This window comes from Cnephaeus nilssonii (genome assembly GCF_951640355.1).
Source record: "Cnephaeus nilssonii genome assembly, chromosome: 3".
Lineage (NCBI taxonomy): Eukaryota > Metazoa > Chordata > Mammalia > Chiroptera > Vespertilionidae > Cnephaeus > Cnephaeus nilssonii.
The window spans coordinates 64,044,895-64,059,022 of record NC_137074.1 but is presented as its reverse complement, the minus strand read 5'-3'; the positions used below and the strand labels follow the sequence as shown (position 1 = coordinate 64,059,022).

General features: G+C 41.4%; 1 protein-coding gene across 25 annotated transcripts in view; it reads right to left on the bottom strand.

The window, feature by feature from the left end:
• The window catches only part of ZBTB20 (zinc finger and BTB domain containing 20), an 899,572-nt gene that overhangs the window by 256,496 nt on the left and 628,948 nt on the right, over positions 1-14,128 (bottom strand). Inside the window, exon 1 of one of the 25 annotated variants that reach the window (XM_079767024.1) lies at positions 1,066-3,327. The exons of the other annotated variants lie outside the window; for them this stretch is intronic. The gene's annotated coding sequence lies outside the window, so the exon portion shown is untranslated. Of the gene's footprint in view, positions 1-1,065; positions 3,328-14,128 lie in introns of those variants that run through there. 25 annotated transcript variants of the gene reach the window in all.

Below are 14,128 nucleotides of genomic sequence, written 5' to 3'. Positions count from 1 at the left end.
TTAATTTACATCTGCAAAGTCCCTTTTTGCCACATAAGGCAACATACTCACAGGTCCTGAGAATTAGGACATAAACATCTTGGAGGTAGAGGGGTCATTATTCTGTTTATCACAGGAACCAAAATATTCCAAGTACACAAATTTCAAATAGCAAGCAAGGTTTTATCTTGTTTCTTTAAAGCTCATATCATGGTGAGCTACATAGAAAGTTTTATGTGAACCTTCATGTAATTTTTAAAGAGACAGTACCTTACAACTCTTCAGCCTCACTTTTTGGCACATGTATGTGGAAACCATCATCTTAGCTTTGGTTGATGAAGTCTTATTTTACCCGTTCCCCCAGTTTTAGTAAATCCTACTTATATTCCTACTTGTCCTTTTTGCAGAATTCATACTGCTATCCCTAGCCAAAGAATTATTACTATGGTAAGTTCTTCCAGCTATACCTTCTACTAACTCTAGGAATAAAAGATACATGTTTCTTTAGCCAAGATCCATCCAGGTCAGAGCTCCAACACTTCTCACCACACCTTTCTTGGGCCCCTATGTACATTCTGTCTCAATAAGCTAACCAGCATTTACAGGTGTTAATACAAATGACTATCCCATGAAAATTGTCCGCCCTCACCTCCTTGCTTCAATAAACATAACTGTCTTTCTTCTCCTCTCCCCTAAAATGTCTGCTTCCCTGACCTACACCTCCCTGTTCACGATCTCCAGTGAACAACCACGGTCCTTAAACATTTAAGCTTCATCAGCACGGGCCTATCATGGCAGCATAACATCCTTGTCCTGCTGGAAACTATTCAGCATCCAGAGGGCCATCTTTATGCTGATAACACTAAAATATAAAATAATGCCAACAGCTGGTGCTACAAATGGCTTTTAAAAACGATGTTCATTCACTAAAATTCCTCTTGCTACTTTTGACATGAAACACGCAGTCTCTAATTATTCTGATCAAGACGGTGAAATACAAAAACAAACTTTAATTGTGTTTAACAGATATTTAATCAGGACTCACTGAACTACAGATTAAAGCTGAAATTCATAAACCATAATTACCCGATTGTCGCAATCTTTTGGTCCACATTCTCCTTCCGTCTGGGCGTCTGGCACCTTGCCCCGATTTTCTTTTACTGTCTTCTCAGCTTCGTTACTGTTCATGTTTTCCAGCAGAGATTTAGCACAGATTACAAAATATCTGTTCTTGGCAACTTTTTTCATTAGCTTTTTCTTCCCCCCTTGCAAAGAAGTTTACTCTTTTTTTTTTTCCTACCAGAGTAGCTGGAATAGACATACATTTAGGGTGCTTTGGTGACACAAACTAATTATATAGTTAGCAGGAGATAATACGGCAGTTCTAGCTAGTTATTGTAGTTATTACATAGGTATCATGCAGCTTCTCCAGCATGCCATGCGGTGTGTCCCAGTCACCATGTAATTACCGCATGTCACTGTTTTATGGAAAATGCTCATCTCACCCTAACAAAACCTTTCCCGCCACATTTGGGGTAAAAATGGAAGTGGAAGTCTTAGTTCTCATTTCTAGTCCTGCTCATTCCCATTAAGATGTTGTCATGTGAATTTAAGAGGAACACCTGTCCTCTCCTGAAAATTTGCTTTTACACGGAGCAACTCTGCTTTCTTTCGCTTCATTCCACCCAGGTGAGTGAAGTAATTACCAACAATACATACATCTTCTCTTTTGTTGTTTAAAAAAGCAAAGAAACAAACAAACAAAAAACACCAAAGAAAAAACAAACCAACCAATCCAACTCCACCCTATTTACTTAAGATTCGTTTTGTCTAGCACTTCCTCCCCCCACTCTTCCCTTTCAAATCTCAGTCACATTTGTTTTTCCTAGAATTATGGTGTAAATCATTCTTAACAAGCTCGCTTGAAACTTGTCTCGCTCAGTAGAAACACATAACGCCCCTGTAATGGAAATGCAGGACGGGATGCCTGAACCTCTTTCTATTTTTTTGGGCCACTCTTCAGAAGGACCCGCCGTATGTATTTCCCTGGCAGTGCTGTAACTAACCCGTGTCACACAGCTAGGATCACATCACAGACCACAGCAGGAGGATAAAGAGAAGGCACGGGCAGAAGAAGAGGTGGGTGGTTCCTTTGTTCCCCCCAGTTGGGCAGACAACTCTATGAAGCAAGGACTGTAGTTACTACTTATTTATCTCAAGCCGATGGCTTGAAGTTTGACCTCACTGAGACCTCTAGATATGACATCTCCCCTGAGAGTTCTAGTTTAAAACAGCACAGATGAAAGCTCGTTCCAATTCTGCTTTTATTAGTCACCTTCCCAACTGAAAGCTGCCCCTTCGATTGTACACTTAACTCAACATGTTGGGGTAAAAAATCACCCCCAGAATTAGAAGGGCTGGTAAAATTGCTATCCCATCCTAGAGTATTGTTCTTCAATCACACAGTCTCCTAAATACAGTTGACAGCCTTTGAGATGCAAAATGCATCACTTTAATGTAGTAGAGGTCCCCTTCACTGCATTGCCAAGTCAATTTAGCAGAATCTTCTTGGAATAATCTGTCCCAAGACCTGAGGATGCGCAGTGATTTTAAGCATTTTAAGCTAACGATAATGGTTAGTGCTGAGAACAGATGTACCTGGCTGTGATGTGATCTATTCCAGTAGGCTTTTATGAGCTGTTCATTCCCATTGACTTAGCATTTTATGTCTGTGCTTTTGCCTGGTGTGATGGTAGCATAGGGGTGTCATGTGTGTATTTTCCTGATGTGCGATGGCTGCACAGGGGGCTCTGTGTATTTTCTCAGTGCAATGGCTACACAGGGTGTTGTGTGTGTGTTTGCCTGGAGTTACAGCTGCACGTGTTATTGTGTGACTCCCCCATTTGGTGCCTGCTTGCAGGGTCCTGAGTGTGTATTTTTTCCTAGTCTGATGGTTGCACTCATTGCTCTGCTAATGATGGACATCTCTAGCAATTATCTATCTGCAGGGTCCTGGGGAAAGAAATGCAGTAAAATCAATAAACAGTGCTAGACAGGCCCTTGTAAACACGAAATGACACTACTGCATAAATGCCTTTTCCTACCATACATGTTAAAATCCAAGTGCTGTTGGCACTGGAGTAAAATTTCTATAGTCTCTCCATCTCGTTCCTATACTGCAATCATTTGGGGGAGTTTGAGATTACCGCTGGTTGGAGGGCTTTTACACATGGATCTATCTAATGACACTTCTCACTACATTGTCCTGCATATCACCTCTTATTCTCCATCCTGACTTGCTCTGGCATAATAGCTCATCTTCTAAAAGTGAATACGCCTTTCATTTATTCCTGCAGTCTCACCAAGCCCTCCCCACAGGCCCCCATACATCACACACACACAGCCCCTCCCTTGCCTCTCTAGTTCTGTATCCCTCCTGCGTGGGCCAAATGGAACCGACAAAGGAAAGAACCAATGGGGTTAAAGTCTTTTGAAACCCCTGGAATACAGATGAGCTGGGAGGCATCTGGAAACAAAACCAGACACTTGAAATCAAAGAGACAAGTAAATTACTATCCTAATCTAGGAAGAATAACTAAAGGTGTCAGTGGGGTTCCATTGATAGCACTTGGCCCTGGGCCAGAATGCCAAGGGTTCAAACTCCACACCAGCATTGGGCTCAGGCCCAAGATTTGCCACCACCGGGCTCAGCAGCCTGTGTGCGCGAGCAGCAGTGTTAAAGGTGTCAGCCTTCTGCAGAGAGGTTAAGTCCAAGTCCTTCTGCCTGTTTGTCATTATACCCCAGAGGGGTGCAGAGATCATCCCAGCTCTTCTCCAGTGCCTCTCTCCACAGTGCAGGCTGGGGAGGAGCTGGGCTCAGCAGCAGTATTTGCTAATATCAGTGTTTTGTAGACTTAGTGAAATGTCCCCGCTCTGATGAGGCTGCTTGGAGAATTAAAGCACGTACAAGAAAACCCACTTGCCCCTTCTTCCCCCACCAAAACCCTGATGTCTGTCCTAGAGATGCTCCTGTCGATGCAGACAGCTCAGCTAAGTTTGGAATCCTGAAAGCACGTGTCTCTGTGAAAGGAAATGTTTTCATTGGAACAGCTTACATGTCTGGTACACTTGCCTAAAAACTATTGCATAGCATTTCAGAGCTAAAATTGCTATAAAATGCTTAATACAGTAAGAATAATTATGAGATTTTGCATGCACAGCTGGTATACAACTAAAGTCTTAGCAACAGATCCAATGAAGCATGGGAAACCATTTATAAAAATTCCTGGTATGCCAGTTTAAGTCACCATCAACAGACCATCAGCACTGCCTCCACTCTTGAGGATTTACCTACCAAATGCTTTATTTCTTGTTTCATGGATGTCACTTATACTGGTTTCAAGGAATTCTTGTCATTACTTGATAGTAGCAGTATTAATTGTAACAGGACAAGAATGACCTGAACATAAGGCTTCTCCATTGAATGCAAGAACCACAAATATAGAAATAGTGAACCAAAAGACCAAATTATTAAGTCTACTTAAAGTACTCTTCCCCCCTTTTTAATTCTTTTTTCCCTATTCCTTTACCTCTTCATATCTCCCCTCTCCTTTTTTATTTTAAAAAATCTTTATTGTTGAAAGTATTACACATGTCCCCCTTTCTCCCATTGACACCTTCTAGCCCTCCTTCCCAGCCCCGCCCCACCACCCCAAGCCTTCACCACCCTATTGTCTGTGTCCATGGGTTATGCATGTATGCATACAAGTTCTTTGGTTGATCTCTTCCCTCTCACCATCCCCCATCTTCCCACTCACCCTCCCCTACCTTCCCTCTGAGATTCCAGTCTGTTTCATGCTTCTGTCTCCCTTCTCCTTCTCAAAGACTCAAATCCTTGAGTTACTTCCTTGGTACTTTGGACACTCCTTTCCCCCCTTCCCATCTCTGGCTACAGCCAAGCTGGCCTTGCCTTTCCCCGAGTAACACCCCAAGGGCAGAAGTCTTCTAACAGTTTCTCCTCACTCAAATGATAACAGTTCTCTCTTTTCTATTCCTTTTAGCTCCAGCTAATAATCACCTGAAAAGGAGCTAAAGTAATTTGGATAAATTGTTAATAATAACATTTTAATATAGATTATTTATTGGTACAAAAATAAAGAATTTAAGAGTCAATGAAAGAATCCCTTTATTGTGGCCTTTTAGGCTCTATGGAAATTGCCATAATGGGTGAGAGGATTCTAATCAGAGCCACTGCTGGATCTTCCATTGGATTGTCTTGGTCAAAGGAAGAGAAGTCACTGTGGGTATATGGGGCCCCCAAGGGGACAGTCTGAGGACATAAAGGCAATATTTACAATACCAAATTGATTGGACAAAACCGGAAACCAAAGTTTGGGTATCAATAAACGTTTCCACCAAGTGTTTGAGCAAGGCATTCAGTTCCTTCAACTGAGAAATGAGGCCCTTTGATTAGAAAATTTCTATGGTCCCTCATGTCATGGCTGTGACTAAAGGTCAGTTGGTTCTTCTGGTTCAGGTGCTTCCTCCAGTTAAGAATTAGAGGTTCTGAATAAAGATGGCTGTTATTCCACATGGAGCCTCCTAAGTAATGGGGTAGTAGTGCCCATAAGTAAGTCTCAAACTCTCTGCCTGCTACCTGCACATACTACCTTGAGCTGGCTTCTTGATGTTCTATAAATATTTTCTCAGTATTTTGCTTCTGCTCATTTACTTAATTCAACAAACATTAAATAAGCACTTTCTGTGTATGAAACACAGTTAGTTATTGAAGATAGGGCTGAACAGGATACCATCTCTGTTTCCTAAGAAGCACAAATGAATCTACTCTTTTAATTGATTCTACCTTCCCTTCACTTCTATCCATGAATACATAGGTTTCTAAAACTATAAAATTAGTATAGAAAAAGAAAAGGAATTAGATTTAACTAATCTGCGCCCAATCCAAAGTACTGTTTATCTTCCACAAAAGAATGTATAATAATAAAAGCATAATATGCTAACTAGACTGGACAGCTGGACGTCCTTCTGGATGACCTTCCGGACAAAGCTGGAGCTGAAGGGGTTAGGCAGCCACCGAGGCTGCGAGGCTGAGCCCCTTGCATGAATTTCGTGCATCAGACCTCTAGTATGATAATAATTTATATTAGAAATTATAAGGGAATCCAAGATGGCTGCCAATGGGATGGCAGGCTGCAAGATAATGTGTGAGTGAGAGAACAAAAGGAGAGTACGTGGACATGTGGGGAGTATCTGTATTGTGAGTGAGAGACAGCTATATATTCCATGGGACTGTTGGTGACTGGCGGACCAGGCTACCCTGAAATCTCTCCTGGAGCAGCTGGCTCTGCCGCAGAGACTGCACCATCTTGAAGGGGAGACCGGCTGTGATCGGAAGCCCAGCCTTACCTTCAATTGGGGATACCTCGGATACCTCCCGGGACCCTACAACCACAATGCCTAGGGACCAGCTGCCTCAGCTGCAAACCCATAAACACCAGAATTCCAGCCTCCCCAACCTCGGGCACCTAAAAAGTCTGTCCAGGGGAGACAAAGTGGCGTCGAATACACGGACAGGCCCTGCGGCTTCTCACAGAGCAGATAGAAGGAACAGCTGAATCGAATAACACCCACCCAGAATTGGTGAATTAAACACAACTGGTGAGGCAACCCATGGATGGAAAGGTCAGATATAGCCTAGAGTAAGCTCTGCCTCCTCAGATTCATCTGGGTGTTTGTTGTTTGGGTGTTTGGTATTTGCATTTTTTGGATTAGTTGTTGTTTGAGTTCATCTCTGGGGGTTTGTTGTTTACATTTTTTGGATTAGTTGTTGTTTTATTGGAGTTCCCCCCTCCCCCATATATATATACTTCCCCCCCCCTTCTTTTCTCTTCTCTTTCTTTTCTCTCTCACATTTTTTCCCTTTCTCAATATTATTTTTGCACTCTTTTCTATCCTCTAATTCTCTTTTCTCTGGTGGTCAACTTTATCTGGGGTTATTAGTATCGTGAATACATTTGTGTTTGGTGCCCTGTGTATTGTGTCTTGTCGTGTTGTATTTTGTGCCTTTAAGTCAACACAGGAGAGAGAGAGCTACATAACCAGACACCCTGAGAGGAGCAATCATGGGGAGACAAAGAAACAGTCCGCATATGAAAGAAAAGGAGGAATCACCAGGAAAGGAAGTAAATGAAATGGAGGCAAGCAATATGTCAGAGAAAGAATTCAGAGCAATGGTCATAAGGACACCGAAAAGGATGGAAGATAAATTCAATAATATGTGTAAGAATCAAGAGGAGCCCTAACTGGTTTGGCTCAGTGGATAGAGCACCGGTCTGCAGACTGAAGGGTCCCAAGTTCGATTCTGGTCAAGGGCATGTACCTTGGTTGTGGGCACATCCCCAGTAGGGGGTGTGCAGGAGGCAGCTGATTGATGTTTCTCTCTCATGGATGTTTCTAACTTTCTCTCCCTCTCCCTTCCTCTCTGTAAAGAATCAATAAAATATATTTAAAAAGAAGAATCAAGAGGAAATGAAGAACAACCAAGAAGAAATGAAAAATGACATCGCTGCAATAAAGAACTCAATAGAAAGCATCAACAGACTAGAAGAAGCAGAGGACCACATCAGTGAGCTAGAAGACAAGGTAGGAAAGCAGAACATCATGTAGAAAAAAAAACACAACTTAAAAAACAGGAGGAGAGCCTAAGAGAACTTTGGGACAACACGAAACAAAACAACATCTGCATAATAGGGGTGCCAGAAGGAGAGGAAACTGAGCAAGGAATAGAAAACTTGTTTGAAGAAATAATGACAGAAATTTCCCTGATATTGGGAAGAAGAAATTATAGTAATTCAAATAAGTACTTTAATAGTATGAAGGAAATTTCTCAACATGTATTTTGAGGTCATTGATTTACCTTAAGGACAACAATTTGGGTGGCAGGAAGATTATAAAGGTAAAACAATCCCTTTTGTAGAAATACCATAAAATTATATAATTCCTGTATATAGTCTGTGGGAAAGTGAAAAGACAGAATATTTTTTGTTTAGTCTTATTCTCTATGAGGATTTGGGTGTTTATCCCTCCAAATTTTCTTTCTTGCATGAATAATAACTGCCATTTATTAAGTACATATTAAACACCAGGCACTTCAAATACATTAATGCATATTAAGAACACAACTCTGCAATGGAGATATTATTACCTTCACTTTACAGATGTGAAAACTGAGGATCATTTGTCAATTATTACAGACTAGTGGCCCGATGCACGAAGATACGTGCAAGAATGGGCCTTCCTTCCCCTGGCTGCTGGCACCACCTTCGCTCTGGCCTGGAGCCGCCTTTTTGCCTTCCCACGCTGCCCAGAGGCCTGGAGTTGCTGGGGAAGTGCCGAATGCCTGCATCGTTGCCATAGCAACGACACAAGCATCCCACCTTGCCCCCGGCGCCTGTGTATGCAAATTAACCCACCATATTTGTTGGGTTAATTTGCATACTCACTTCTGATTGGCTGGTGGGCATTGAGAAGGTATGGTCAATTTGCATGTTTCTCTTTTATTAGTGTAGATAATGCAGACATTGTGGAGAGTTGGGATATAAGCTCAGGTCCATGTTTGTCTCTATAACATTTCTTGGTTTTGACAAATTAATTGTTTTAAAAATAAGCAATCTTGCTTGAATGCTTTGTTAGCAAATAAAGGAAACACCCTTTTATAATCTTTCTTTACATTCATTCCTGGCCTTACACATAGTACAATGAAAACAGGAGATAGTTAAGGTTTTTCTCAATGAATCTGACTGTCTTTTCATATTTATTTCAATGGAGATGAAAAATTACTTTGGGGCTCTCAAAATAAAAGAATGTGCTACTTACTATTTGAATAAGCATTTTCTATTAATTAATCAGACATGGATAAGGTGTGTTATTACAACTATATTTGTAAGGTATGATTTATGTTGTTCTACTGCATATTACTCTGCTGTTTTTCATTTTCTTGCACTGTGAAACTTTTTGTTTTTATGAATTTAGTCACAGTTGGTTGTGTTTTGAACTTTGTAAAAATATAATACTAAGAAAATTAAAAAAAGAAAAAGAAAATATTTTCAAAATGATGTCAAAATCAAATCTGCCCCTCACTAATTTGATTTGTAGGAAATGGAGAACAAAGTATTTCAAGCAGAATGCTTTCAAATACATCCTAATTGCTTCAATGTGCAAATGCATTGACTAAATTGAAGCATGCATTTAACACTTTGCACTTCTATTGTGCTTATTCATCTAAGTTCTATAGATAGCAATTCCATGGAAAAAGAGGAGAAGAACTTCACTATAGAGCCAGTCATTCCACAGTTACTGGGGGAAACTATTGTTCTAAAGTTCAAGCTTACTTCACAAAGCTAGCTCACTTTCAGAGGAATGCAGAAGATCATTAGTCAAAATAATACAAAAATAATAGATAATTTATTGTTGTTACTTAAGTTTCCCCAATTAACCCTGTCTTCCTATTCTTCTTTTCTGCTTTCAGTGGGATAGGGCAATGGGGTGGGGGAGCCAAGCCATATAACATTGACAGGGTAATTCCTGGGGATGGATGCTGGGAGGCTGGAGGTGATCTGTAGTCAAGGCTGGGATGGAGCCAGGATTTCCAGGGTTACTAAGAATTTGTCTGGGACAAGCTACACCAGAATCACATGAGGAGCATGGGAAAAGGACATATTTCAGGGTCTCACCTAAGAGCAAATAAAGTAAATGAGTGTATCTTGAGGTGAAATTCAAATGTTACATTTTAAATGAGCTTCCCAAGTAACTCTTATGCTACAGAAGCCTAAGAAGCACTGGTTTGCACACTTAAGCTCTCTAATTCTATATCCATGGTGAACCCTGCTGGTATGAACCCTCTGTCCTAGTTGTCAAGATGGGTGTGCAAGTACAAGCAGTTTTCCTGGGAGGCATTAATTCTAGTAATGACAGCCCCAGGGCCTAGCCAGGCATGAGCTATTTAATATGTGAGATCTCATCCAATCCCCACAGCCAGGACTACAAGGTAAGTATTATTACTATTCCCATCTTTCAGATGAGGAAATTGAGATTCAAAGAGATTTAGTAATTTGTTATGGGTGTCACATTAATCGTTGCAAGAGCTCTTAAGAACTATATTGCTTTACTCATAGCCTTGCAGGAAAATCTGTTCTTGAAAGATGTTTACTCCCAAAGGTGTTAATGATTTGGTGATAGCATCCTTGTAAAAGAACTTGCCGAAATGCTAGTAGAATCCTAATATATAAAAAGCCAGGGGCCATCACGAATGAAACAACTGGACGGAAGTCTGAACAGCGGGCTGCGTGGGGTGACAAGGTCAGCAGGGGGGTTAGTGAAGGATGACCAAACAACAGAAAAGCAGGCTGCGTGGGGCGACCAGGCCAGCAGGGGGGTTAGTGAGGGACGACCAAATGACTGAACAGCAGGGTGTGTGGGGTGACCAGGCCAGCAAGGGCGGCAGTTTAGGGCGATCAGGTTGGCAGGCAGAGGTGGTTAGGAGTGATCAGGCTAGCGGGGGGAGGGGGGCGCAGTTAGGGGCAATCAGGCAGGTTAGCAGTTAGGAGCCAGCGGTCCCAGATTGTGAGAGGGATATCCTGGATTGGAGAGGGTGCAGGCTGGGCTGAGGGGAACCCCTCCCGTGCATGAATTTTGTGCACCGGGCCTCTAGTTGGTTATATAATAATACATAGGGTGTGTGCATTTGTATCCCAGAAACTTTTTCCTTAGATTATTTTTATAGTTACTAAAATGATCTAACTTAAACTGCTAATCTTTCATTAGGTCATCCAGCAATCATGCAGTTTTCCAGAAACTGAGGTAACAAAGACAAACAGGACACAGCCTCTGCCTTCATTGGACTTTATAAGTTCTGAAAAAGAGATGAGCTTGTGTACAAATGGTTCTGAGTTCACTTATAATCAGGGAGTCAGGGGAGGGCAGAACTGGAGCGAGAGTGGCTCATTCCCCTGGCAGAAGAAGAAAAAGAGGGTGCGGACTGGAAATTTTTAGTTACTCCAGCACTTTGCCATTGGCTAGTATAGGAATTTAGAGTAAAAAAAAATAAAATAAAATAAAAAAAAACCCACACATTTCTTTTTACTTACACAGTTTTGTTAGAAAAGAGGCAGACTAAAATGATTGTATATTTAGAGCTGATAAGACTTTATCTGGTTCATTCTTTCTGGCATTCCAACTGGGGTTCCTTTTTGGCTAAATTCTGGGTACAGAGCCAAGTTAGTTGTTATGTTTATTCACTATTACAAAGAGCAATCGAGATTCAATTCTCAAGATTGGTGCCTGATACATTTTATCAGTAGTGGTTCGTTCCACCCAATAAAGGTGAGTCTACAGTGACATTGGCTGTCTCCTTTACTTCATTTATCATAATTTAATTAATCAAAATTCTATTATTAGATTATGAGCTTTTTAAACAATGAGAAATTTAGAAGTCAAAAAACAATTGGAAACATAAAATGTGATCTAGATTTCTTCCCTTGTGATAATCTCATATACATGTAAATGTGGTTTTGTTGCAGGGGCATGCTCCCCTCTGCCCACATGGTGCATGACCACGTAGGACTCCACACTTGGACTTTAATCTGACCTTAGTGCTGAACCACATTTGGCTGTAACATGGAATGGAAACTCTGGACATTGGCCCTATTTCTGGCTCTGCTGAAACCCCAACCGCACCTTTTCCAGGACTGGCTTAAGGGGCAGGGGACTTTGGAACCCCAGAAATGTAACTATGCAAATAAAGCCTTCTTCCACATTCCATCCTCCCCAAGGGGCTTCTGAAAATGCTTCTTTCAGCGACACCTGCCCCAAGAACCTGGCTCCCCCAAATGATGGGGAATTTCATCCAGTGGTATCAGTTTCTGACTGACAGACTAAGGAAAATGAGGCTCTGGAATGTCAAAGTGCAGGATGATAACCTAAGATAAATGTACAGGAATGCAAAAGGGAAAAAAAGGACTCTGAAAGATACGGGGCAATAGAAACAATATGAATTAATTCAGAAAATATCAGTCAATATGATACGATTCCTAAAATCTCCATCTTAGACATTTCAGAAGCTTAGTAAATAGTAAAAAAACATTTGAACCCCTTTAAGAGGCAACAAGTAATAGACATGCATTCTTTACTTAAGGTGAATTATATCAAATTTGGAATTAATTAGATTATTTGCTATTTATTCAAATTTTTATTTTCTTTATTCAGACTATTTTTTAGAACATTAAAAATTTTAAGAATAAATAAATAAATATTAATTCTACCATAGAGAGGTAACTATTATTCATATTTTAATGTGTTTCCTTTGATTATAAGCAAATACTTTCATTTTTCTAATTTGGGATCATGTTAGGTATACAAGTTTCTTTTGGATCATATATTTTTAGTTACATTATTTTATGAGCATTTCCTAGTTAAAAATTCTTCAAAAATTAATTTAATAACTATATAATTAATAATTATTATAAGCAACAATATATATGGATGTTCCATAGTTTGTTTAATAATTTTCCTGATGAAATCTTTAAGATTGTTTTTCTCTTCTTTCACTTTTATAAATGACAGTCTGACAAATATCTTAGTATATAAATCTTTGTCTGAGTTTTATTTCCTATAGATCAATTTCTAGAAATAAAATTACTGGGCCAAAGGATACATTTTTTAAAAAAGTTCTTGATACTATAATACCATATTACTTTACAGAATTTTATGTCAATACTAGAAGCCCGGTGCACGAAATTCGTGCACGGCAGGGGGTTGTCCCTCAGCCCAGCCTGTACCCTCTCTAATCTGGGACTCCTGGAGGGATGTCCGACTGCCCGTTTAGGCCCGATCCTGGTGGGATTGGGCCTAAACGGGCAGTCGGACATCCCTCTCACAATCCAGGACTGCTGGCTCCCAACTGCTTGCCTGCCTGCCTTCCTGATTGCCCCTAACCGCTTCTGCCTGCCAGCCTGATCACCCCCTAACCATTCCCCTAAAAGCCTGATTGATGCCAAACTGCTCCCCTGCCAGTTTGTTTGCACCTAACTACCCTCCCCTGCAGGCCTGGTAACCCCTAACTTCCCTCCCCTGCTGGCCTGGTCACCCCTAACTGCCCTCCCCTGCAAGCTTGATCTCCTCCAACTGCCCTTCCTTGCAGGCCTGGTCCCTCCCAACTGCCCTCCCCTGCTGGCCTTCTTGTGGTGGCCATCTTGTGTCCACATGGGTGCAGTCATCTTTGACCACATGGGGGCAGACATCTTGTGTGTTGGAGTGATGGTCAATTTGCATATTACTCTTTTATTAGATAGGATTAGATAGGATAGAGGCCTGGTACACGGGTGGGGCCGGCTAGTTTGCCCTGAAGGGTGTCCTGGATCAGGGTGGGGGTTCCCTTGGGGAGTGGGGCGGCCTGAGTGAGGGGCTGTGGTGGTTTGCAGGCTGGCCACGCCCCCCAGTGACCCAAGCAGAGGCCCTGGTATCTGGGATTTATTTATCTTCTATAATTGAAACTTTGTAGTCTTGAGCAGAGCAAAGCCTCCTGCTCCCTCCGTGGCTGCAGCCATTTTTGTTGGGATTTATTTATCTTCTATAATTGAAACTTTGTAGCCTTAAGCGGAGGACAAGGCAGGCCAGGGCAGGCGGAAAGCCTGGCTTCCTCCAATGCCAGGGAAACCCAAGCCTCCTGCTCGCATTGTGGCTGCAGTCATCTTGGTTGGGTTAATTTGCATACTCGCCCTGATTGGTTGGGGGGCGTGGCTTGTGGGTGTAGTGGAGGTATGGTCGATTTGCATATTACTCTTTTATTAGATAGGATTGGCTAAACTGCCTTATTCAGGAAAAATTAATCCCATTCTTGGATATTTCCTTATGAATTTTGTTGAATAGCTTAGGTTATTGATATATGAAACCTATATGCAAGTAAGTTTATACAGATTGGTATCCTACCTAATAAAGAGGGAATATGCTAATTGACTGTCATGCCCTCACAAAGATGGCAGCACCCACAGCCAATAAGGAGGGAATATGCTAATTGACTGCCATGCCCTCAAAGATGCCGGTGCCCACAGCCACAAGATGATGGTGCCACCTC